General features: G+C 42.1%; 1 long non-coding RNA gene across 1 annotated transcript in view; it reads left to right on the top strand.

Moving 5' to 3' along the window:
* The window catches only part of LOC129149348 (uncharacterized), a 99,763-nt gene extending 92,950 nt beyond the window's left edge, over positions 1-6,813 (top strand). Inside the window, exons 2-3 of the long non-coding RNA XR_008556266.1 lie at positions 6,467-6,498; positions 6,602-6,813. This is a non-coding gene — a long non-coding RNA (uncharacterized LOC129149348). The remainder of the gene's footprint in view (positions 1-6,466; positions 6,499-6,601) is intronic.
* The last annotated feature ends 18,089 nt before the right edge of the window (positions 6,814-24,902 follow it).

Here is a 24,902-nt window from a genome sequence, read left to right as displayed (position 1 = left end):
GGAAACCATTCTCTAGCATGTACCTTTTATTTATAGCTTGCAATTGCTGCAAATTTGATGAAGCAGTCTCAATGTCCAGCATTATAATGTTTAAAAATTATAATTCATTAAAGTAATGGAAGACTATGTAGAATTTAAGAATAATGAGTTCCTCTGTATAATGAAATATAGAAATCTCTAGGTCATATAGTTGAGCCAAATTGAATCAATTGTAGGAGAGTAAGAAATATATCCTATATAATAAAAGGCTAATATGCAAATGACCGAATGGTAGAATGACTGGTCACTATGATGCACACTGACCACCAGGGGGAAGACACTTATTACAGGAGCTTGCCCCCTGCTGGTCAGTGTGCTCCCACAGGGGTAGCGCTGCTTAGCCAGAAGCCGGGCTCATGGCTGGTGAGCACAGCAGCAGTGGTGGGAGCCTCTCCCGCCTCCGTGGCAATGCTAAGGATGTCTGACTGACGGCGTAGTGGGCCTAAGCTGTCAGTCGGACATCCCCCAGGGCTCCTGGACTGCGAGAGGGCACAGGCCAGGCTGAGGGACGCCCCCCGCCCCCCCATGCACGAATTTCGTGCACGGGCCTCTAGTATTTACATAATTATCCTTATTTGTGTGAGTATACATTTCAATAAATCTGAAAGAATAAACCTAAATATTGGAGATGTAAAGTGATGAGAGCAGTTTACTTCCTATCATCTAAGCTTATTTCACAGAAAGGCTGAGTGTTAGTGGACAAAGGAACGGAGCCTCGGTAAGCAGTTATTCTGCAAACTTTCCTTGTGCCTCTTCTCAGGGCTGACTACACTTCTAACTAAGCCACTGAAAAATCTCTTAAACCAGCTTCCGTTTTAACTCATCATTCTTGGGATAGAGTCTTTTAAATGGCCAAAGGATATTTACAAAGAGACCAATAAAGTCTGACTTTGAAGCTAACCAGTCAATGTAAACTCCACTTACACCAGGAATGGTAGATTGGTAACAAAGATACTAAGTATTTAAAAGAGAAACACTGAAAACAACCAGTCATGGAGATTAAAATTCTGATAGAAAGCATTGTGTGACACTGAATTTCTCATTTCTCTGTCTGCTGACAGCATTTAAAAGAATAGAAAAGAGTGCGGTTTTCAGGAAATATTCAGGGGCTCGGGCCTCTAAAACAGGTCAGATGAAGGCAAAGAAGAGGATGGTTTATTTGCCAGTAGTCAGTTTTGTTCACCACTCAGGTTAGTTACATAAAAACACTGTATTGAGTCAAATGCTCCAGACCTGTTTGGTTTGGGGTGGAGGATAATAAATAGGGTAGCACTTTGATAAACCTTTTCTCTGAATCTTCACTTTTTCTAGAAGTAAAATTCTCAGCTTCCAGCTGCCAACCAGGGATTGCGTCACCCTTCTGGTCCTCAGTATCGGGAACTTCCCCCAGGCCTCCTGGCTCCACCGCCTGAAGTCCTGCCTGCCTGACAGGGAGGAGACATGGAGGACAGCTGCCTTCATGTCTGGAAAGACTCCAGTGCAGGAGACGTTTCAAAGAAAAGTATTCCGACAGGAGACTTCTAATAGGAGCTTTCACATCATGCACTTAAGATTGCTCTGTATTCTTTCTAGTCCCTTCCTTTGGCCCTTGGAGATGAACATATCCATTTAACAGCATGAAGACACTCAGTACCTGCTATATGCTAGGCATTTACAGACTATTTACTGGGTGGTTCTGGTTACTTACTGTGCACAACAAGTCATCTAACACTGAGTGTCTTAAACCAGCAATTAATTATCATCTCTCACAGTCATCAGGGTTGACTAAGCTCAGCTGGGCAGTTCTCACCAAGGGTTTCTCATGTGATTGCAGTCAGATAGCAGCAGGAGCTGGAGTCACCTGAGAGCTCAACGAGGCTGGCCTCCAGGACGGCTTGTTCTCTCACCTGCTGTTCCCTGTCCTCTTCCTTCTCTCCACACGGTCTCTCATCTTCCATGGGACTCTCCACATGGCTCTGTCATCTGACAGCATGGTGGTCTTAGGATAGTCGCTTTGTGCTACCTGGTGACTGACTTCCAGGAGAAAAAAATAGGCAAAAACGTCTGGGCCAGTCCTGACTGGTGTGGCTCGGCTGGTTGGGCATAGTCCTCTGCACTGAAAGGTTGCCAGTTTGATTCCAGGTCAAGGCTCATGCCAGGGTTGAGGGCTCGATCCCCAGTAGGGGGCGTGCAGGAGACAGCTGATCCATGTTTCTCTCACATTGATGTCGCTCTCTCTTCCTCCCTTTTTCTTTAATAATCAATACACTCTCCTTAAAACAACAGCAGCAGCAAACCTGCTAGGCCACTTGAAGGCTACACTCAAAGCTGGCCCAGTGCCACTTTGGCTGTAGTCTATTGTCACAGGGCCCGCCTGGATGCACGGACGGGGCTGGTGGGCTCTGTCTCTTGCTGGGGAGCTCTGGGATGGGGGTGTTAATGCAGCTGCCTGGGAAGGCAGTATGTCACAGTGGCTCCCTGTCCACATGCCATGCCGTGCTTTCAAATCCTGAAGCCTACTGGTAGTATACTTCTTCCTCGTCTCTGCCTTTCCCCCTCCCCGTTTCTCTTCCATAAAAATTTACTGAGTTCCCAGAAAGGGAAAGCCTCTCTGTTACTGGACATCATTAAATTCAAGTAATGGTCTCAGTTACATGTTCTCTGTACTAAGAAAAAAATCTCTTACCATTTATCCCTACTCTTTTTATTTTTTTGAGTCAAAATTTTGAGGTTAAGGTGGAAGAGAAGTAATAATACAGAAATAATCCTGCCCTGTTAAGGAGCTAATTCCTGCTCCTGGCAACGTTGCTACATGGGTGCTAAGAAGCATCACTCTATCTATCTATCTATCTATCTATCTATCTATCTATCTATCTATCATCTATCATCTATCTATCTATCTATCAATCATCTATCTATCCATGGCTCTGACACAGCTTAGCACTGCAGACAGAACGGGGGATAAAACAGACCCTGTCCCTGCTGTGGGTTGATGTTCTAATTCCCAGGACAATGGAAGGTGACCTGTTTGGAAATAGGGTCATTGAATGTGTCTGGTTCAGACTTGTTAGGATGAGGTCATTAGGGTGGGCCTTCATCCCATATGACTGATGTCCTTATAGAAAGGAGACATTTGGACACACAGACAGACATGCACAGGGGGAATGTGGCATGAAGAGACACAAGGAGAACTCAGAAAAAAAATTAATCCTGCTGACATCTTGATCTCAGACTTTTAGCCTCCAGAACTGGGAGACAAACACTTCTGTTGTTTAAGCCACTCATTCTGTGGTACCTTGTCACAGCACCCCTGGTAAAATAATAGAGTCCCCATTCTCATAGGGCTTATCCACCAGACATTAACCAAATGATTCCAAATAACGGGCATCATTCCAAAACCGAGAGCTAAGTATCATGAAGGAAAGAAACGCAATTCTATGAGAGCAGGGGCCAGAGGACTCTTTCCTGGGCGCAGAGAAAGTTTCCAGAGGAAGTGATGCTTGAGGTGAGATAAAGAGCGACAAGGTGTGACTAGAAGAAAAAGCAAGTCCACCATGTCCCAGGTGGGCGGTGCAGTGGTGTGGGGGCCGAAAGTGCAGAGGCCTCGGTCAGGTGACAGTGCGATGCAATTGAGAAGCCGAAACAAGGGCAGTGTGGTTTTAGCACAGAATGAGAGGGAGAGAAATGCAAAGTAAGGTAGGCAGAATAGGCAGAAAGCCAGTGCCCTTGTAGCTCTTGTTAAAGACCAGGGTCTCAGAGGTAAGGAGAGTCCCTCAATGGGCTTTCAGTGAAGGTGACATGACCATATTGGAGTTGTAAGAAGACTGTTCCCCTGTTCTTGGGAGAATATGTTGGAGAGGGCTGGGGACGAGGCCTGGGAGGAAGACCTGGACTTAGGGAAACAAAATGCAATTGCTTGTAGGTAGGCGGCTCTTACAGGTGGGAGGGAATGCTAGCTTAATCCGGGAAGGGGCCCGGGAGATAGCAATGGAGGCATCTGAGACGTATTTAGGGGAAGGAAGGAATAAGACTCGCTGATGGGGGTGGTCAGAGATGCAAACCTGTTTCTTTCTGCCTTCACTCAGGGAAGCTAGGAAAAGTTCCCTTTTTAGGGAGAAGCTCATGGATTTCAGGCTTCTCATGCTTTGTGTCTGTGGGGGACCGCACGTTGAGAAGGCAAGAAGGCAGTTGGATGTACAAGGAGCTCAAAAAGTGCGTTCTGGTTAGAGGATCCTTAGCAAATAGATGGTGATTAGAGCTTTGTGTGCTGTTGAGATTGCTAAGAAAGTACATATTGGGGAAAGAGGCCTGGAACAGAGAGCTAATTCACTGCAATATTTACTTTACTTTTCTCTTATTTTGCTATTATTTAATAAGGAAATGATACTAAATTATTATGTACCCAATTATTCCTGTCAGTTCATTTCTAAAAAACAACAACCATGAAGCTTCTGAAACAAACCTTGTATCTCCAAGTTACAGTAGAAAGTTGGGCAATTCTCAATCACATGTGTTTTTATATTTTTCTGAGAAGCCATTGTAGTTTGGATTTTTTCTACTTCAGATTACAGAAGGGGAAAATGTTTTCATAAGTATTTTAGATAAAAATAAAGCAAGAGTTGATTTTACTTTTCATAGCTTTAAAAAAAAAAAAGGTATCTTTAAAAATACCCTACTGCCCACGAGGAGAAAGAAGCCGTATCTGATTGAAATGGTGATTGGATTTTTTTGTACATGCTGACATCTGGGCCAGGCCCTATCTTTGAATCACTTCATTTCTAGCAGCACTATGATGGTATTTGTAAGTGGTTTACCGCCTCTGTTAAAATAGAAGGACACATACATGGGCTGTTTCCCTCTTAAAGGAAACCTGCTGGGGTCATGCCCTGGGAAGTTGTTAAATTATGTCCTTGTTCGTATGGAGAGAACATGGAAGCCTGCTCACTTCGCCAAACCAGGAGAAGTGCTCTTACCTCGCCTGTAGATGTTATAGCTGCTCACGTTGGCTGTGGGGTGGGCTTGGCTGGGGATAAAAGGGGGGTCTGGGAAAGGCCAGGAACCACCCTTAGGATAGGCCGGCCCTACAACTGGGTGAAATGCCTGCTGTGTCCACTTCACTGTTGTAAATAGTGACACCAGGGGACAATGAGAGCAGAGGAGTGTTCATTCTCATTAACAATACCTCACTATATTTTTAAAAAATCGCATACCATTTGACCCACCATTTTACTTGTAGAGCCTTTCAGTTGAAGAACCTTAAGAAATTCATCCTGAAATTCTGAAAGGTGTGATCTATAAGAATGCTCATCTCTATTTAGTTCTTAGAAGCCAAAATTTAGAAGCAATGACCTTTCTAACCATAGAACATGGGTTAAAATGGTAAGGCCCGTCTCTATGATGTAATAACTTGCAGCTATTAAAATTATGATGTAGAAATATAATGAAATGGATATAGTCAATACATGAGAGCAGTTTACGAATACGAATATGAGTATCACTTTTGTGCATATGTGTGAAATGGCGCTTTTTTAAGTTTTGAAAATATATGTGCTAAATTCTTAATCACTCAAGTCTGAGGTGACACTTATTTTCATTTTTGTGGGTTTTTTGGTATATTCCAAATGTTTCTCAATAACTGCTAGTTTTACAAACGTACAGCAAACAAGTAATTTTAAAATAGGACTACCGTGTCCAAAAAGATGCCTGTCCCTTTGCCCCTTGCCTAGTTGCGAACGTTTGAGATCCCAAAACTAGAGATTGATTCCTCTTCAAAAAAAAAAAATATTTCCTTAAGAAGAGGATTTACAAAGCTATATCAGTCACTTACACCTTAGTTTGAGTAAACTCATTAGCTCCTTCCAGGGAGCAAAGTGTGATGGGTCCTAAGGAGGATGAATTGTAGGACAACAGGGCACCTAAACAGAAGGTGAAGTTCACTCATCAAGGTTCACTCTGCCCATGAGAACCTCTGACTTTTTCATATTTCACCAACCTAGGAAGAAACAGGCAGTAATTTAGCAATCCAAGAACTCTGCTCATTGTCTTGGCATCTGACAATTTTATCACTGGATAAGAATGTTTGGAGTTCATTTGTTTTTAAGCTGATTCAGATGGAGACCCCCCCACCTCCTATTGCCCTAAATGTGTAATAATACTACAGATCTGAGATACAAGTATATATTGCATAGGCTCCAGCACGTTACTTTGTTGCTCTCCAAGTGTTTAAAGTAACCTGGACTGTTCTGAATCTCTTCCTTCTCCTGGACACTCTCATCATTTATTCCTTCCCATTGGGAAAATTCATTTTTGAGTAGGATATTATTCAAACAACCCAAATATCTGATGTAGACAGCAGATTAAAGTAGAATTAGATTACATCTAAAGAGAAAACAATACCCTACTACTACTAATATATATATATTTTTTTGCCACTAATACTACTATGAAGGACGAAGCCTTTATTGATCATCTATGATTCAGGTACGTTCTATGATTAAAGTACACATTGAATCATTTTCCTAGACATATAAATTAATTATATAAGCAACCGTTTAATGTCAGTAATTTTTTTCTTATTTTACAGATTAGAAAACTGTAATTTAAAGATTAGGAGGTACCAAACTGGACTCATCCTTGGTCTTCCTCAACCTCCAGTCCCCACTACACCCACAGTGCTATGCTATCTATTCAGATTTCTAGAAGAAGAAAAGAGAGAGCTCATCACACAACCACTAAAACTGGGGTCACTACTGCTCTCACCAACCAGAATATGGTGTTCAGGGCCATCTTCGATAATAAAATGCATCACTGTAGCCAATCTAACTGACTGCCACTCTCAATACTTTTAAAAAATTCTCAATACTTTTTAATGACAATAACTTTAAGTCAATCACAGTGTCTGATTCCTAGGTGATCTGCGCTTTCTAAAGCACTCAGATAGCTCCAGAGTCACTCAGAATTCTCTGACATCCATCTCCATTTTTCTTAATATAACTGTCACTTCACACATGAGTTTATTTCCCCCATCTATCCTCAGAATCTTTGCAATCAAGTTATTTTAGACAACTGATGATAAAAGAGCACTCAAGTCAGCATTTTGGGTGATTTGAGGCCCTTATTTCATCTCTTGGTCAACTTTTTCAGTGTCCTGTAATCTTTTATATATAAATGACAGTCTGGGTTGAGTACATTTTCACTGCCCTTGACGAGCTCGCTGGACTGAAAGACCTCTAGCCCAGGTGGGAATACACATGCTCCAATGTCTAAATTACTTAAACATATATCCTCTCAGTCAGAAATGTGAGTTCTCGCTAGGCCTGTTGAATGCAATTGGCTATTTTAGTTAAGGCACTTTGAAATGACAGAGAAAATAACGTTTTAAAGAATATATGAATAATCTCACGGGTATAGCTGCTGTCTCAGGCACTTTATGTTGTAGATTTTGTAGGACTCAGGGAGAAGTAATAAGAAGACCTGGGGCATGCAAAGGGAGAGTATACTTATATTTTTATGTATAGTACTAGAGGCTTGGTGCATGAATTTGTGCACGGATGGGGTCCCTCGCCCTGGCTGGCGATCAGGCCTATCCGGGGGGCCAGCCAGCTAGGGGGAGGGGCTGTGGGAGGTTGGCTGGCCGGCTCGGGAGGTTGGCTGGGGGAATGCACTGATCACCAGGGGACAGCTCCTGCATTGAGCATCTGCCTCCTGATGGTCAGTGCACATCATAGCCACTGATCGACTGGTAATTCCAGTCATTTGGTCGTAACAATTGCTTAGGCTTATATATATAGATATTACGTGTTAAATACATATATATCTATGGTGGGGCAAAAGTAGGTTTCAGTTGTGAGTGCGTGAAACACAGAGTTTATTCTTGTATTATTATTTATGAACTATTGTTTCATTCTCCATCTGAACAACTGTAAACCTACTTTTGCTGCACCCTGCATACGCATGTGTATGTATGTGTTTGTATGTGTCTGCTCACATATGGGGATTTGGGAAATGACTTTCAAAATAGCAATAATGTCACTTCTTGAGGAATATTTAAAAGTACAAGGTATATGACAAGCACTTTATTGATAACAACAATAACTAAAATTTGTTAAGCACTCATTATGCACCAGGCACACTGCATTACATGCGTGCACAGTGTATAGATATAATTCTCACAACTCAGTGAGTTCTCATTTTACAGGTAAGATAACAGACTCAGAAAGGCTCAATAATTGAGCTCATTCAGATGTACATGATTAGCAAGTGAGATTAAAAACACAGGTCTTTGGGCTTCCCAGAGGGATACTAATCTATATATTATACATCCTCCCTAATGATACCCTCCCTGGTACCAGAATTTTCCACGTTATGACCGTCAATATCAGAGTCACCCGGGGTACATGCTAAAACACAATTCCTAGGTTCCATCACCGACTTTCCAAGTTAAGAGTCTGTGGGAGGCAGGCCCCAAGGATTTACATGTTTTATTTGCTCATCAGGTGACTTTTAAAATACATGAATATTTGTGAGCCACTGTGGCTAACAAACGTGAGAGCAGCACAGTGGTGAGACCATGGCGTCAGGAGTCAGGTGACCCGGGTTTCAATCACACCGTGCTAACACGTTCTGTGACTGCAGACATGTCACTTCATCTTTCTGGGCCCGCATTACCCCATTTGTAAAGTGATGAGGCCTACTCTAACATTTTGCAAATATTTTCAATAAACTCACCATATGAGAAATAGTGGTTCTGCTATGCTCTGCATTGATCGGTCTACTGACAAGTCCTGTTTGCAGGGCCAGCCACTGTACGTCAGAGACTTTCAGTACCCGGTTTAGAGGCAGGGCTGCCAGGACCACAGCCAGGGAAACTGGGAGCTGGGAGCAAGGGCATGTGGCCTCTTCCCTGGCGTCCAGCACTCTCCTAGGTGTAATTAAAGAGACACGAGTGAGCACTGCCATTCCAAACGTGCTAGGGTTGAGGCCGAGGTAGTTTTCTCTGACCAGCAGCATATTTTCATGGAAAACAAGGGATATGTCCTGTTTGATAAAACGGCCTTGTACAACCGACAGCGACAGCTCCCTAATCTATTCCAGCCAAGAGGTAATCATTTCCACTCTCCAAAATTATCCTGGCAAATCCAACAGCACGCATTTAATTTGTGGTCCACCCAACTGTTCTGGCCTTTCCAGGAGAATTAAATACGACCTCAGTGGCTGGATTGTATCTGCAGTGAACGGATCTGTTGGCAGAATCGGGCACCTGCCTGTGCAAGCGCAGGTTCTGCAGCACACTGTACACTGCAGGGACACATGCCATTTGCAGGCATATTTTGGGATCCTGGGAGAAAATGTGGGCTTTGTTGTAAACTGCAGTGGCTTGTCTGGTGCTTTCCACACCTACATGTTTACTAAATAGTATTTGATATTTAGGTCCCAAAATAAACAGCAAATGAATATTCATGCATGTTGAATGCAATTAGAGAAAAAACCCAGAATAGAACCTCAGAATGCATACTCCCACTCCCCATCTGTAACCTTTAGGGTAAAAGGACTACATTGCCAGTAGCTAGGAGTCCGTCATTCAACAAACATTTTTTGGTTATGTACATTATGTACAGCCAATGAGATAAACAATGGAAGTGCTTTCTATTTTTTAATTTCAAGGAGGAGAAACTACCTGAAAGTAGAGAATAATGGTTCAGAGTGTTCATTCAAGAAATACTGAGTATGTATTTCATGTGAGACACTGATATAGGTACTGAAGCTTCAAGCAATGAATTTTTAAAAAAGTGATAAAAATAATTTCCCCTACAGGGTTTATGCTTAGTTTGATGCAGACAAAGAACAAATGAATATAAAACATACAATATAATAGATGGTGGCAAGTACTATGCCAAATATAAAAATATAGAGAAGAGAATGGGGGTATGGGTGAAAGGATATTGATTTAAATAAGGAACGGGCATAATCTTAAGAAGAAGATAAAATCTGAGTATACACTTGATGGAGATAAGCCATGGGGATATCAGCGGGGAGAATGTTCTAGGAAGAGAAAATCCTAAGTGCCATGTGCTGAAGCAGGTGAGTGCCCAGTGAGTTGGAAGGACACAGGATGGCTGATGTGGATAACATAGAGGGAATACGTTTTAAGAAAGAAGTCAGAGAGATAAGAAGATGCCAGGTCATGTAAGGCTTTGTAAGCTATACAAAAGTCTTTCATTTGGATTCTGAATGAGATGGGAATCCATTGGGATTTAAGCAAAGGAATGACATGGTTGAGCTTGCATTTTAAAACTATGACAGTAGCATATGAGCTGAAAGACTCTAGGGTGCAAGGGCAGAGGAAGGTGGCCCAGTGGGTTGGTTTTGGCTATTGACAAGTTAATGAATGATGGAGACTTGAATTGGGGTAGGCATGGTTCAGGAGGTGGTTGCATTTTGGATATTTTGAATGAGGAACTAATATGATTTCTTGAACCATCTAACTTTGCATTTTGAAATATAATCCATATGCAGAAAAATTTACCACATTGAAAAACACCATGGATCCACCACCCAGGTTAAGAAATAAAGCATTGCCAGCACTCCAGATGCTCCATAGATTCAACACGCTGGGAAAGAAAATGGGACATGTTAAGCAGAGCCATGGGAGCTGTAAGAGAGACCCAATCAAACTGGCAGCGATGAAAATGACAATATCCTAAATAAAAAATTCACTAGAGAGGATGAACCGCAGAAGAGACGTGACATTTCAGAATAAAAGATGGAGTGAACTTTCCAAGATGATGTCTTTAATGACCAGGATAGAACGACGTTCTTAAGATATATGACGAACATCTTCCAAGAGAAGTAACCGCTGTTCCCCAGGGGCCCTGCATCCCCAGAGGGCGTGTGCCCTTCACAGTGGAAAACAGGTTCCGAGTGTTACTAACAATCTGGACTGCAAGTACCCTTGTTCAGTCCTGGTTGTCCGGTCACAGTGGTCGCACGTTCTAGAGAGCAGATGTAAATACTGGCTAAATATTTGTTAGAAACTTCCAGTTTCCTAGATCATCTGGTAAATGGGTGACATGCCCCATTAACCTCTTCCCCAACATTTGCACCATGTTGTAGGTTTGAAGACTAATTTTATCCAGGTTTCCACAAGATGGTAAATGGAATCAATTGACAATAACAGTCCAGACTCCAATAGTTTCGTTAGTACTTCCTCAGGACATCTAGGACATTGCATCGTTTCCTTACGTATTTCCTAAAAAGTCTACGTGGTGGCTTAGACCTGCTCAGGAACAAGTTGGCTCCTAGAGGAGAACAGCAAGACAGCAGGATAAGAAGTCCTAGACTTCTAGAGTGTTTTCTCATTTCGTTAATTGCAAAAGAACAGATACAACAGCGGGAAATGTTTTACTTTAAAAATACAATGGAACGAAACATTCTGTTCCAGCCTGCTCTGTTGAGTGGCAGAATATAGTACCAGAACAACTTGAGGGAAAGACCATGGAAATGATGCTTCTGGATATAGATTAACAGATGTTTTTTTTTCCCCATCAGTGCCTGTATCTGCTGTCAGGGCAGCTATAGCACTTACGATGCACGTGAAGAAATAGGGTAAAGATCTCAAACACGTAACAGTATCAAACTGTACAGAGGTATCACTACTGATGAGATCTGATTCTTAAAATTCTCTTAACACTGTACTAAAGATTGTGGATATTTTAGGCAAGAAGTTCTCTATTACTGATCATTTAAAGGACTACCAGTTGCATCTTAATTTAGAGTCAGTCAAGGGGATGGTGTAGATGTAATACCTTACAAAAGATTGCAGAAGGTATGAAGTAAAGAACAAAAATGGAATGATAAAAATGTTTGCTTTGGTCCTGGTGTATCTTTGCCCCGAAAGTTAATAACATATATCTTGAACTTTTTCTCCAAGTGTAGTTAGGTTATAACTAATGATTTGGGGATTAACGTCTTCAAGGACCCAGTTGCTGGTCCCAAGAAAAGGACAGAAGGGGCCGATTATCTTTTCACAGGATAAAAGGAGGACATTCTGTTGCACTTGAGAAGCCAGTGGCATGGTGGACCCGGCTTACACCAACTCCCCACAATTGACTGTATGTATCTTTTCCCAACCACTGTTTCAGTGACATCACGTGGCTACCTTGAAATCAGCCATGATGGCATTACACCATGGAAATGGACACCTTCAACAGATTAGGGCTTTTTTTTTTTTTTTTTTTTTAAATCAGTTGTTAAACATTGACCAGTAAAATCTTTGGAGGACTGAGCCTAAAGCACTATGCATTGTGGGTACTGAGACACAAGGCATCTTGAGTCTGGCTCTCAGGAGGCAGACTCTGAAGTGAAAATGTCTGTGTAGGACATTGAATTCACCATGTTTTTACCTTCTGCATTTGAATGCTTTGACACCTGCAGCCTTGCTGACAGGACTGCCCAATTCCTAGAGATAGTACACAACCTGCCCGGAAGTGGGCTTTTCAAATTCAGACCGAACAATGCAGAATCCACAGCCACAACCACCCATTCTAACCACATCAAGGCCAGGCACCAAACAAGGAAGAGCAGCCTCTATTGTGCCAGCCCTCTGGGGTGATCGCTAACCAGCCAAATCCCAACTGAGCACACCCTGTGCCATTTGTTCCTTCCTTGGAAATCACAATAAAGGCTACTGCTCACAGTTCCTTCCTCCCCCTCTACCTCCTGACCCTGGTGCTCCCCAGCGTTGCCCCATGGTGTGGCCTGCCCCCTCCTCCTGAGAACTGTGCCTCACTTTTCCATGGCAATCATCTCCTGATTGGTGATTTTACCATATGTAAGCAACAGAAGTTCTTTAAGGAATGCTCTCAATATCTACATATTTTAGAAGGACATGGAAATAGCACTGGGAAGAAAGAGTATTTAACTATGAATTAGTCTCAAGAAAGGCCTCAGAAATGTCAATCTCTGAGAAAAGGAATGGGCCTTCCAAGTGGTTCTTTTTGAGACAAGGGGCCCAGCTTTCATAATCATTTATTCATCAGGGTAGGGTGTGTCCTGACCCTACACAGGGGACGTGAACTGTTTGGCTGAGAGCGTTACCCAGAGAGGGACTCAGCCCAAGTGCTGTGAGCCACCAATGTTCCCAGCAAGGGGTGGCGCCTCAGGTCTAAAGGAGGGCTGGGAGGGGCACCTCTGCTTCTACTAATAACAGGAAGAGAAAATCGTCTGCCAAATGTCTAGCTTATATGATTCAAGAGCTTTCTGATGCAGCCAACATCACTGAAGAGAATAAAGGCTGTAGTTGAAAAGGTACTAAAAGTCCATGCCAAAGGCAGTCAGATATGTCCCTTCAACCCTGGCAGAAAATAAATGTAAAATAAATGAGCCATTTACAACTCTGCAAAACCCAACATACTGTGAAGATCTATCAAGTGGACCATGAAAAAAAAAATTGACCATCTTCGACAAAACAATTAAAAATAAAAATTGGTGCAACTGAAGACCAAATAAAATAAACTTCAAGAGTAGAAGAAAAATGGAGGAGGGATGTTTGTTGGGTTTCTCTCTCTCCTCTCTCCCCCCCCCCTTTATTTGCCTTTAGAACTTCCTATCATCTTGTTAAGGTGTGAACTGATTGGAGAGGATAGGGCAACTGGCAGAGGCTGATTAAGCAACTCATATTCCAAGAATAGTGAGTCCAGGGCATGTAGCCATGTGGATTCTCAGGAGCAGCAGGGTGAATTCTAAGAAAATTTTGTTTGTTTCTAGTTGTTTTCTTTCCCGTAATGAGTGAGTAAGGGCTGTGTAATCTACACTTACCATTCTTTCATTATCCTAATAAGCAATAACAAAAATGAAATAAGACATTTTAAAAACATATTGTGACTGATCCACGAAGTCTTATGGCTTATCCTGTCAAATGGAGGAGGAATGCACAAAAGAGAATGGGTTTTATTGAAAGACAGTTAGCAAATGTATATAGGGAAAGCAAATACCCAGACATGTCATAAAAATGTAAAGAAACTGCTGCAGAGGAGAGGGAGCCAGTCAAGGGAGCAGCAAGAAATGAACACCTTGCTCAAGGCTCCTTGTATTTTCTGGACTATTGCCTACATTCTGTATGTCTTTAAATCTCCTTAATTTTTGTTTGGGGGGGTGGTCTCAGCTAAAATGAACTTTCCCCAGACAGATCCAGTAACCCTGCTAGAATCAATCATTGCAACCTGTACTTTTTGTTCAGAGGCCAAATTATAATTTGTATTTATATAGACACGTGGATGTAATTTTTTAATGCCTTGCATATGCAACTAAACTAAGCTGTCCTAGCACAGTGATGGGAAGTAAATGTTTTTTTTTTTTTTCCTTTTTTAAAAAAAATATTTTTATTGATTTCAGAGAGGAAGGGAGAGGGAGGAGAGAGAGAAACATCAATGATAAGGGAGAATCAATGATCGGCTGCCTCCTGCACACCCTCCACTGAGGATGGAGCCCACAACCTGAGCATGTGCCCTGACTGGTAGTCAAAACATGACTTCCTGGTTCATAGGTCAATGCTCAACCATGGAGCAACACCAGCCTCACAAATGGTTCGCTTTTCAATGAAATGATTATGCATTCCTATTTGGTCCTCTAGGATGCGGCTGGATTGAGAGCCATGTGAATATGAACTAATGCTTTGATAGCAATCTAGTGCATTCTCTCGACAATCAGCTCTCACAGCAACATCCCTTCCATTTCTTTACTTGCATCCTTCCACCTGACCCGCAGACCGCTGAAGGGTCCCCTGGGGCAGGATGGGAGGATCTAGCACCCCTGAGCCTATTGTTTCTGAACCTGACTGTGTGCTCAGGGTAAATTAATTATTCTTTCCCATCTGCCCAAAGCTTTTGAGAAAGAACAGCTGCAAAGCCTGGTGAGTCTGGGAGATCAAAAGCAGACTGGACACTGTGGTGGACTGCCAGGCCTGCTGCCCAGCTCCCTACCTGTTGGCAGCTTTGCCATTTGATCAGTCTCAGCACAGCCCCAAGGGGGCAGCATCTCAGATGCTCTTTCTAGAATAAATTCCTTTAAATAAAATTTGCTGGATTCAGCCCCTCTCTTTCCTTTCACTCATGTGAATAAACCCACTGAGGCTTTGGCCAACCCACTCTTCCCTGTCCAGCTCAAACTGCACAATCTGTTCCAAGAGAATGACTTGCAAATGCAGTTACTGACAGACCAGTGGGAAAAGAAACTGCCCTTTTTCCTCTTCTCTCCTCTGGAGCAATAAATCATCTATCCGGCCCAGGTGACTGCTACAGACAGTCCACCTAAAGCAGCACTCCATGGTTTAACAGACAGAATGCTTCTTCAACAGACCATTTCTAACCATTCGCCTTGTGTTCCACAGACAACCTAACTTTCCTCTTATTTTCAAATCACCTAAGATCCAACCAGATAAAGTTCTTAGGAAATATGGTCTATGGCTTCACGCTGTGGAATGTTCCCCTCATCTCCCATTTCCAGAAAGACTGTCTCTTTATGAATGAAATAGCGATACGGGACGGGAACACAGACTGCTGACCACGTTGCAACCTGCAAAATCAGACAACCTGTTGTTTTTGGAAGAAATGGTGGCCAGTCTGATGTGTTTGCCTTTTAATGTTCATAGTATGTGTTAAGTGAAATTTTACTTAAGATGAAAAGAGAGGGTAAAATGGGTTTGGCTTTGAATCTAGGCTATATTTTTTCTTTTTTTTATTGATTAAGATATTACATATGTGTCCTTATCCTCCCCATTGCCCCTTCACCACCCCCCACTCATGCCCTCACCCCCCTGGTGTCTGGGTCCATTCGTTAGGCTTATATGCATGCATACACGTCCTTTGGTTGATCTCTCCCCCTAACCCCCACGCTCCCCTACCTTCCTCTGAGGTTTGACAGTCTGATCGATGCTTCTCTGTCTCTGGGTCTGTTTTTCTTGGTCAGTTTATGTTGTTCATTATATTCCACAAATTAGTGAGATCATGTGATATTTATCTTTCTCTGACTGGCTCATTTCACTTAACATAATGCTCTCCAATTCCATCCATGATGTTGCAAATGGTAAGAATTCCTTCTTTTTTACTGCAGCGTAGTATTCCATTGTGTAGGTCAGTGATGGCGAACCTATGACACGTGTGTCAACACTGACACGCGTAGCCATTTCTGATGACACGCAGCCGCTGAGGCGGCCGCATGCCAAGGATGAAACATTTGCTGCTCCTGAGGATGAAACATTTGCGAAATAATGTTTTTTCCTCAAAGTGACACACTGCCCGAGTTATGCTCAGTTTTTTGGAGAAGTTTGACACACCAAGCTCAAAAGGTTGCCCATCGCTGGTGTAGATATACCACAGTTTTTTAATCCACTCATCTGCTGATGGGCACTTAGGCTCTTTGCAAATCTTTGCTATGGTAAATTGTGCTGCTATGAACATAGGGGTGCATATATCCTTTCTTATTGGTGGCTATTTTTTTAAAATCTTACTGTATCTATTGACTTTAAGGAAAAGTAATTTCAGCAATTTAGAATGGAAGGGACTTTGCTTTTGCTTTCCTAATAAATTACACACACAGCTTAAAGGATATGAGGAAGACTTTACTTGAGGAGTATTCTCAATAGGCATGGACAGCAAAATATATTTTGTTGCTGTTTGCCTAATCTTTTGGTTTTATAATAAAGCCCATAATTTAATTTTCCAGTTAATATCCAAAGCCTGACTGTGCACAAAATGACACTATATTAAGGGTGGCTTTTATGGTATTTAAAATCTATTTCCCTTCCTCTGTTACCCATATATATTAGGGGAAAGTTTTCAAATTATGTAAAATATAATGCTTCGGTATAAATGAGAAACAGAGACCCAAACCAAAGCAGTGTCACTTGCTACAAGGAGTCCCATGTTCTGTTAGCAAGTTGTTCTTTCTCTTCACTGCTTTTGGGGATGAGATAATTAAACTTGCAAAGGACGCTGTCATCCTATGGGCCAAAGAGGGCCTCTCCAAATGTACTACATCTGTACCAGGCACCCCTTTCGCACTAAGTCTTAAATTGAACTCTCTGAACTCAAAATCTCCGTCAGTGTGGAGGTCATTAATTTTAATTAAATGGAAAAATTATTTTTTTTTTACAAATAGAGCAAATTAAAATGCATAATACATTTCTAGATGTATCTAAAATGGTCTCATCAAAAGCCTATTAGTTGACAAGAAGGGGAGTGTCTCAGTGGATTATGATAAAAGTTGTGCCCAGAATCCAGAAAAAAAAGGGTGATCTGTTTGCCTTTACTCCATCATTATATTATTATGCTTCTATTATAACATTATAGAAGGATGATAAATCTAGCATCAACTTTACAGGCTTTGGTTAAAATAATTTATTGTACTTACTAGGCACTGTTACACATGCCACCTCTTGATATGAATGATTCATTAGAAATAGTACATGCTTTAGAAAGAAATGTTCTGGATCACAATTCTCTCTACCACTTATTAGCTCTCACTTCAGGAAAATAACTTCAACTCTCTTAGCCTCAGTCATCTTACCTTTAAAGTGGGGATAATAATTTCAACTTTATAGGAATGCTGAGAGATAGAAATAAAATAGTATGTGAAAGAAGATATCCATAGGCCGAGCTCATGTAAGTGCTTAATAAATACAATATGCTAATATTTCTTCTGTGATTAATTTCCCAGGGTTGCCTACCTGTAAGAGCCTGGGATCACTCAATTATTTAGAGAGTTAGTGTTGGCATTTTGTTTATTCCTCATTTTAGCACCTTATAATTTCCTGCCCATTCTATATTACTCTTGAAGATATACAAAAGAAAAACTATTTGACAAATAGAATTTTGTTAACAATTGAACCTGCCTACTCTCAATTTGTAATAACAATATTTATAGCTACCAGGAACCACATGATGTTTAGTTCTGGGCCTAGATATATTTCTCAGTGGCTAGTGGGGTCAGTATATGCTAATGTTTGAAGGTAGAGACTTTGGCATCTTACTTCAAATCCCACTATTACTTCCTTCTTATTTTAGAGAAAAAAGAAGGGAGTGGGGAGAGAGGAGGGGAGGGAGAGGGAGGAGAGAGAGAGAGCGAGAGCGAGAGAGAGAACGAACACGAAACATCGATTGGTTGCCTCCCTGTAAGCACCCAGACAAGGAATCAAAGCTGAAACCTAGGTATGTGCCCTGACTGAGAATCGATCTCACAACCTTTTGTGGTACTGGTCGATGTGCCAACTAACTGAGCCCCGGCCAGGGCTAAGTCCCCACTACTTCTTATCAGACTTACAAGATTAGGCAACCAGTTCATCTCTCTTTGAGTTTCAGGTTCTAAAGATATAAAACTGAGAAAGTAATGTTAGTTTTCTTAAGCAATCCTAGTGATAACTAAATAAGTTAATTCATATAAAGCATCTTACCTCTGACTTCAGTACATGCTTATCTTTGTTAATTTTAGAAAGATGTGAGGTTGGGTCTGGCTTCTCCTTTTATAACCAGTTAGACTTAGAAAATATTTAACCTAATCACTTTTTTTCCTTATTTTTAAAATAAAATTTAAAAATAAATCCACTAACAGGGCTGCTATGATGACTAAATGACATCATGCTCAAACTTCGCCTCGTCCACTGCTGCCCACGTGGGCAGGCTTCCACACCTCACTGCCTAAACAGACCCCAGCTTGTAAATTTAGTGACAGCAACGAAAATGCTACCAATTAGAGAGCAACATTAACATTCACAAGTTCAGCTGCTACAATCTGTTTTATAAAAGATTTGAGAAATTCTGGATGTAAGACAAAAAATTGGATGGTGAAAATGAATCAATTACAATATCATATTAATTGATGTTTAAGATGGAGGAGGAAATATTTTTAATCAATATTCAGACATAACTATTTTAAAACTTAAATTCTAGTTGAGATCCTAATTACAGGGTGGGACAAAAGTAGGTTCACAGTTGTTCATATGGAAAATAATACAACAATAAACTATGTTTCCAGTACTCACAACTGTAAACCTACTTTTGCCCCACCCTGTATTTTCCACCATTACTTTTGAAGCTACTAACCCTTCTGCCTGAAGACTTTGCTCTTTTAGGTTCATAAACTGCAGTTAAAAGGGACTGAGATTCATTCAGCACCTTGGTTTGTGGATCTTTGCCTATGGCTCCTACATGAGTATATTCTAGGTTGGAATCTACCTGTCGGGTCTTTTTAGAGAAGCTAATATGAACTGTAAGTACTTAACAAATATGTGTTAAGTGAATGAATTTATGGTGTGTAACCTGCCTTTCAGTCTGTAGAGCCCATGATCACAGCCAGCTATTAAAAGGAATTTAAATCTAACATGGGTCAAATGAGTCTCCCAATTTGAACACAAACATGTATGAACACACACACACACACACACACACACACACACACACATTGTAAAACCACCAAACACTAAAATCAGAGCAGCTAAAGTGGGCTTTTTTGCGTTGCTTTATAAAGAAGCATCCCTCCCCAATTCCCTTTCTCTACTGAGCAGAACATCTTGTGCAAAGTTGATGTTCAAAAAGTACTTGTTATATAATTAAATTAATTAAAATTAGACATCAAAACTCACTACAAACAAAAGCATTGACCAAGGCCAGATAGGTGAGTGGACTTTTGCTAGGAACCCTGTGAAGCAGTTCAGCCCCTCATATGGATTGTTAAATTTAGGTTTCCACAAGGACAACAACTGAGAGACAACAGTACACACACCTCAGGTTGGCTTTGAGAATTAGTTGCCATTTAATCACTTGTGCCTATTTCTTCATTGCTAGATGGAATTAGAGATACCCATGTCTTTCACAGAATTGAAGCAAAGGCAAGGCACAAAGCAAGTTAAAAGAAAACATTATCTATAATAATAAAAGGGCAATATGCAAATTGGTCAGGACGCCCTCACAATAATGACCGAACTGCAGGCCGTGTGGGGTGACCAGGCTGGCAGGGGGATTAGTGAAGGATGGCCAAACGACTGAACAGCAGGCTGCGTCCGGCAACCAGGCCGGCAGGGGGTTTAGTGAGGGACAACCAAATGACTGAACAGCAGGCTGCAGGGCGGCAGGGGGATTAGTGAGGGACAACCAAACAACTGAACAACAGGCTGCGTGGGGTGAACAGGCCAGCAGGAGAGTTAGGGAGGGACGACCAAACGACTGAATAATAGGCTGTGTGGGGTGAGCAGGGCGGCAGGGGGATTAGTGAGGGACGATCAAACCACTGAACAGCAGGCTGTGTGGAGCGACCTGGACAGCAGGGGGGGCAGTGAGGGGTGATCAGGCCGGCAGAGGGGGGCAGTGAGGGGCAACCAGGCCAGCAGGCAGAGCAGTTGGGGGTGACCAGGCCAGAAGGGGGGGCTGTGAGGGGTGACCAGGCTGGCGGGGGGGCAATTGGGGCAACCAGGCTGGCAAAGGGGCGCAGTTAGGGGCAACCAGGCCAGTAGAGGGGGCAGTTAGGGGCAACCAGGCCAGAGGGGGGGGAAGTGAAGGGTGACCAGGCTGGTGAGGGCGGGCAGTTGGGGGCGACCAGGTTGGTGGGGGGGGCAGTTGGGGGCGACCAGGCTGGCAGAGGAGGCAGTTGGGGGTAACCAGGCTGGCAGGGGGGGCCATTAGGGGTGATCAGGCCAGCAGGCAGAGGTGGTTAGGGGTGATCAGGCTGGCAGGGGGGTCAGTTAGGGGTGATCAGGCAGGCAGGCCCATGAGCAGTTAGGAGCCAGTGTCCTGGATTGTGAGAGGGATGTCCGACTGCCGGTTCACCCCTAAACCGGCAGTCGGACATCCCCTGAGGGGTCCCAGATTGGAGAGGGTGCAGGCGGGGCTGAGGGAACCCCCCCCCCAATGCATGAATTTTGTGCACCGGGCCTTTAGTATATAAATAAGCTTTTAGAAAGAGTTATTTTCTGCCTTTTTAGGAGATTTTTCCTCTATGTTTTCAATAATAAACGAAAGCCATTAAATGAATGAGGGTTTCTGTTTTCCACTGGGTTATGCTATTCAGCAGCAGAGGAAAATATTCTCTGATAGTTCTAAGGAGGTGAATGGTTTTGAAACTGTGGGTGGAAAGTTGCTGTGTAAACACCTTCATCTTCCATCTTAAACATCAATTAATATGATATTGTAATTGATTCATTTTCACCATCCAATTTTTTGTCTTACATCCAGAATTACTCAAATCTTTTATAAAACAGATTGTAGCAGGACATGGCCTACCTGGTTTAGAGAAAGCTAGAAAAACCACTCATTTCTCCTCAGCCTACTTGACATCATATTCTCAATCTAAACAGAATAAATTGTGTTACATGGACGGACATTATAAACAGTCCAGAATTACGACTGGAGATGGTCCTGCTCTTTCCCTGTGTGTTCAATAGTAAAGTCCCGAAATTGGCTTCTGCTCTGGTGTGCATTCCATTTTTCAGCACAATTGCCCCAACTCCTCTAACATATCAGTAATTAATGGAAACAGTGTGACTGCACCGTTAAGTTTTTATCCCTGTAATATGTTTAGTTCTCCAAAATGTATGTGGGTGTGTGCACGTGTATAAGTGGGCATATTGACAGCTGAAGTTATTTTTAAAATAAAGAAACTAGAAATCAAGAATTATTTTGAAGGTTGCCTCTTCCCTCCCTTCTTTTGTTTCTATAATATGCCAAAATGGAAAATAGAAGGGGATATAACTAAGTTTATTTAATCAATTTTGTCTAAACCATTGCTTGCATCTGAAATGAAACCCAGTGGTTTTGTCTTTTATCAGTGATTGCTTTGAAGATTTAAAGGCACAACTTCTCTGTTGGTGAGAAGCAGCGCAGTCTTTGCCTGTGAAACAGACAGAAAATTATACTTGAAGTAAATAACTTGAGCATATCGAGTAGCTCACTTTTATGTCAGAGGTTTTCTTAATTATAGCATCTATTCCTGGAAGATGAGAGGGAGCCAGTGTCACCTTTGCTGCATATGACATTATAAGAAAATTCTGATTTTACCCCGTCCCCAGAGGAGCCCTCCTAGCACCTCGACGCAGAAAAGAAGAGCAGGTGCCCTATTGATCAGAAATTTATCTCAGGGCAGAGCCAGTGAGGGCCGTGGTTTATGAAGAGTTTTTGCTTTAAATAAAAATGCATAGCCCTTTGCTTCTACCCTTTGGTGTATGTGTTGCTAGAAACTGTTTCCTTTTCTAATAATAGTATTTTCCTGTTAACTTCAAGTGGATAATAATAATGATAGTAATAAGTGACAGTGTAGACACTATACAGGTGTTAACTCATTTAGTCTCCACAAAACCCCATGAGATGAGTAGAAATATGAGCCTTATGTTAAAAAATGAACAAAATGAGTCCAAGATGGGTTTTCAAAAAGCCTTAGAGTTTGAAAAGGAGTATCAGAGCCATGATTCAAGTCTGGACTGTCTGGCTCCAGCGACTGCACATTTTAAATATCATGGTCAGGGAAGACCATAATGAGAAGCTGACATTTGAACAGAGATCTAAGCTATAGGCACGAAGCTACCCGAGGAAATGGCATTCCAGGCAGAGGAGGGCAAGGGCAAGGACCCTGCGGGAAGAGCATGCTTATGTGAGAGGCAAAGTGTGTGGCAAGATTTCGGGCCCTTTTGCTTGTATCTGGAGTTGCTATTATCTGAAATGGAGAAGATACTGGTGATACAGGTTTGGTGGGACAACCAGGAGTTCAGCTTTAAACAGGAATTCTGTGTTGAGCAGGTTGTGATTGAGAAATCTATTAGACATTCAAGAGGAGGCATCTAATAAGCAGTTAGATGTCCAAGACTGGGTTCTGAGGAGAGAACCCATGATGGTGCTGCCAGCTTTAGGGATGAACTTACAGCCATGAGACTAGCAAAGAGCACTTGCAAAAAGTATCACGTACATGAAGATGGGAACGTGGTCCAGGAACTGAGCCCTCCAACATTTAGAGACAGAAGATGAAGAGTCAGGAAGGAAACCTGGTGACTGGAGTCCTAGATGCCAAGTGAAAACAGCCTTTCACGATGAGGACATAGAGTCGTCAGATGTTGCTGGTAAGACAAGGAGACGAGGACTGAGAATGGAGCAATGAATATAGCAATGTGGACCACATCAATGACCTTGATAAGGGACTTTTCATTCTAATGATCGAAGCAAAAATCTAATTAGAGTGGATTTATGAATGATCAAGAATTTTCCCCAAATCACACAACTAAGATCTTTTAAAGAACAAGTCATTTTTCTTATCCTTATTGATTGCATCAAACAGTGGTGTGTCGTACTATGGAAAGGAAACATGTTTTAAATGATGCATAATTTCTGAATAAAATATAGAATTCAGTAAACAAAGAATGAAAAATATACAAAGAAATACTAAGGAGAGAGATTTAACAGAGAAGAACTTCCTGAAAGAATGGAATGGCTCTGAGAATTGCCAAACACTCAATTCACCATGACTTGGGAAAATTTTGGGGGAGATTTGTTGGCCAACGTAACTGAAAGTCCAGGCCCAAAGAATGAAGGTGCTCGGTGCCATTGCATGGACTCGGCGAAGCTTCCCCTCCACTGCCCTCTGTATTGGCTTCACTTCCAGGTGAGCTCCCCAGTCGTGCTGGCCACCAGTGGCTCCAGGTTTATCTCTCAGTGTCCAGCAATCTCCCTCAACAATCTCCCTTACTGTGTACCCGGACACAGTAAGCATTGGTTCTGATCAGCATGACTATAGCTCAATAACCCTTTACTGTGGCCCCAGGGGTGGATTAGCTAGACTTAAGTCTCATCTCCTCCTCTTGGAGGTGGCTTACTGAGGTCAGCTCTTTCCAAACCACAGGTATTAGCAATTAAGTAGAAAGTTACCCACAAAAAAAGTAAGGTTCTAATCCTATAAAATGGGGGAATGGATATTGGGTGCATAAAAAAGATGTCCATTATAGGGGAGAAGGAAGAAGATTCAAAAAAAAGACGAAAGGAGACAAGGAGTTGTGTAGCATTGACTATGTACTTTACCTGAACCTGTTCACATTTTCTCATTTAATGTACATAAAAACCACAAGAGGTAAGTATTTATGTTGGGGGAAGCTTTGAAAAGAGAAAAGATCTCAAATAGTTGCTTCAGAGAAAACCTGCCCCTAGGATGACATTATAAACTAATATTTCAAACCTTAGGGTATGTGTATTCATAGTCATACACTGGGGCGGGGGCGGGGAAGTATGGCTCATCTGTTTAACACTACAATCAGTAGCCATGAAAACAAATCAATATATGCAAATAAGTGTTACAGAAAGTTGTAGTCATATAGTTTGGTACAAATCCAGAGGTTCTCTGGTTTAATTTCCCCAGCAAGTGAAGCTCTTAGGTTCTGAGGGTGAGCAAAGAGCGGTCACATGGGTGTGAGAAGTGGTAGAGGAGCTCTAGTGTGGGGTAGGGGTCATAGAGTAACTACATCTTACAAGGGTTTTCCAACAGTCCTCTCACTTCAGCCTTGCCTCTCTCCAGTTCCCTGAGACCTACGCAATAGCTCCAAAGCCTGCACCTTGCTGAGCTTCCGGGACTAACACTGGCTTGTTGCAAGTTCACTCTTCACATTAAGCACTGGATTTCAGCTTCATTTTCTTCCTTTGTATGTTGTTGACACCTCTCATCTAGGGTCTTCTCCTCTGTCACTCTTTCTTTTTATTTGTACACTTCTATCTCCTTTTCCCCGCACTGTCATCCCTCCCCCCCCCCCCCCCCGGAGTGTTTTGAGAAGTCACAAGCATAACACTTATGTTGTACACTCAATCTACCTCATTTGGCCAGAGTCCTCTCATCCATTTTTACATAATTCATTTACATGTTTAATAATT

This window comes from Eptesicus fuscus, chromosome 6, assembly GCF_027574615.1.
Source record: "Eptesicus fuscus isolate TK198812 chromosome 6, DD_ASM_mEF_20220401, whole genome shotgun sequence".
Taxonomy (NCBI): domain Eukaryota; kingdom Metazoa; phylum Chordata; class Mammalia; order Chiroptera; family Vespertilionidae; genus Eptesicus; species Eptesicus fuscus.
The sequence above is the reverse complement of the archived record's forward strand: the minus strand, read 5'-3'. Positions and strand labels throughout refer to the sequence as shown.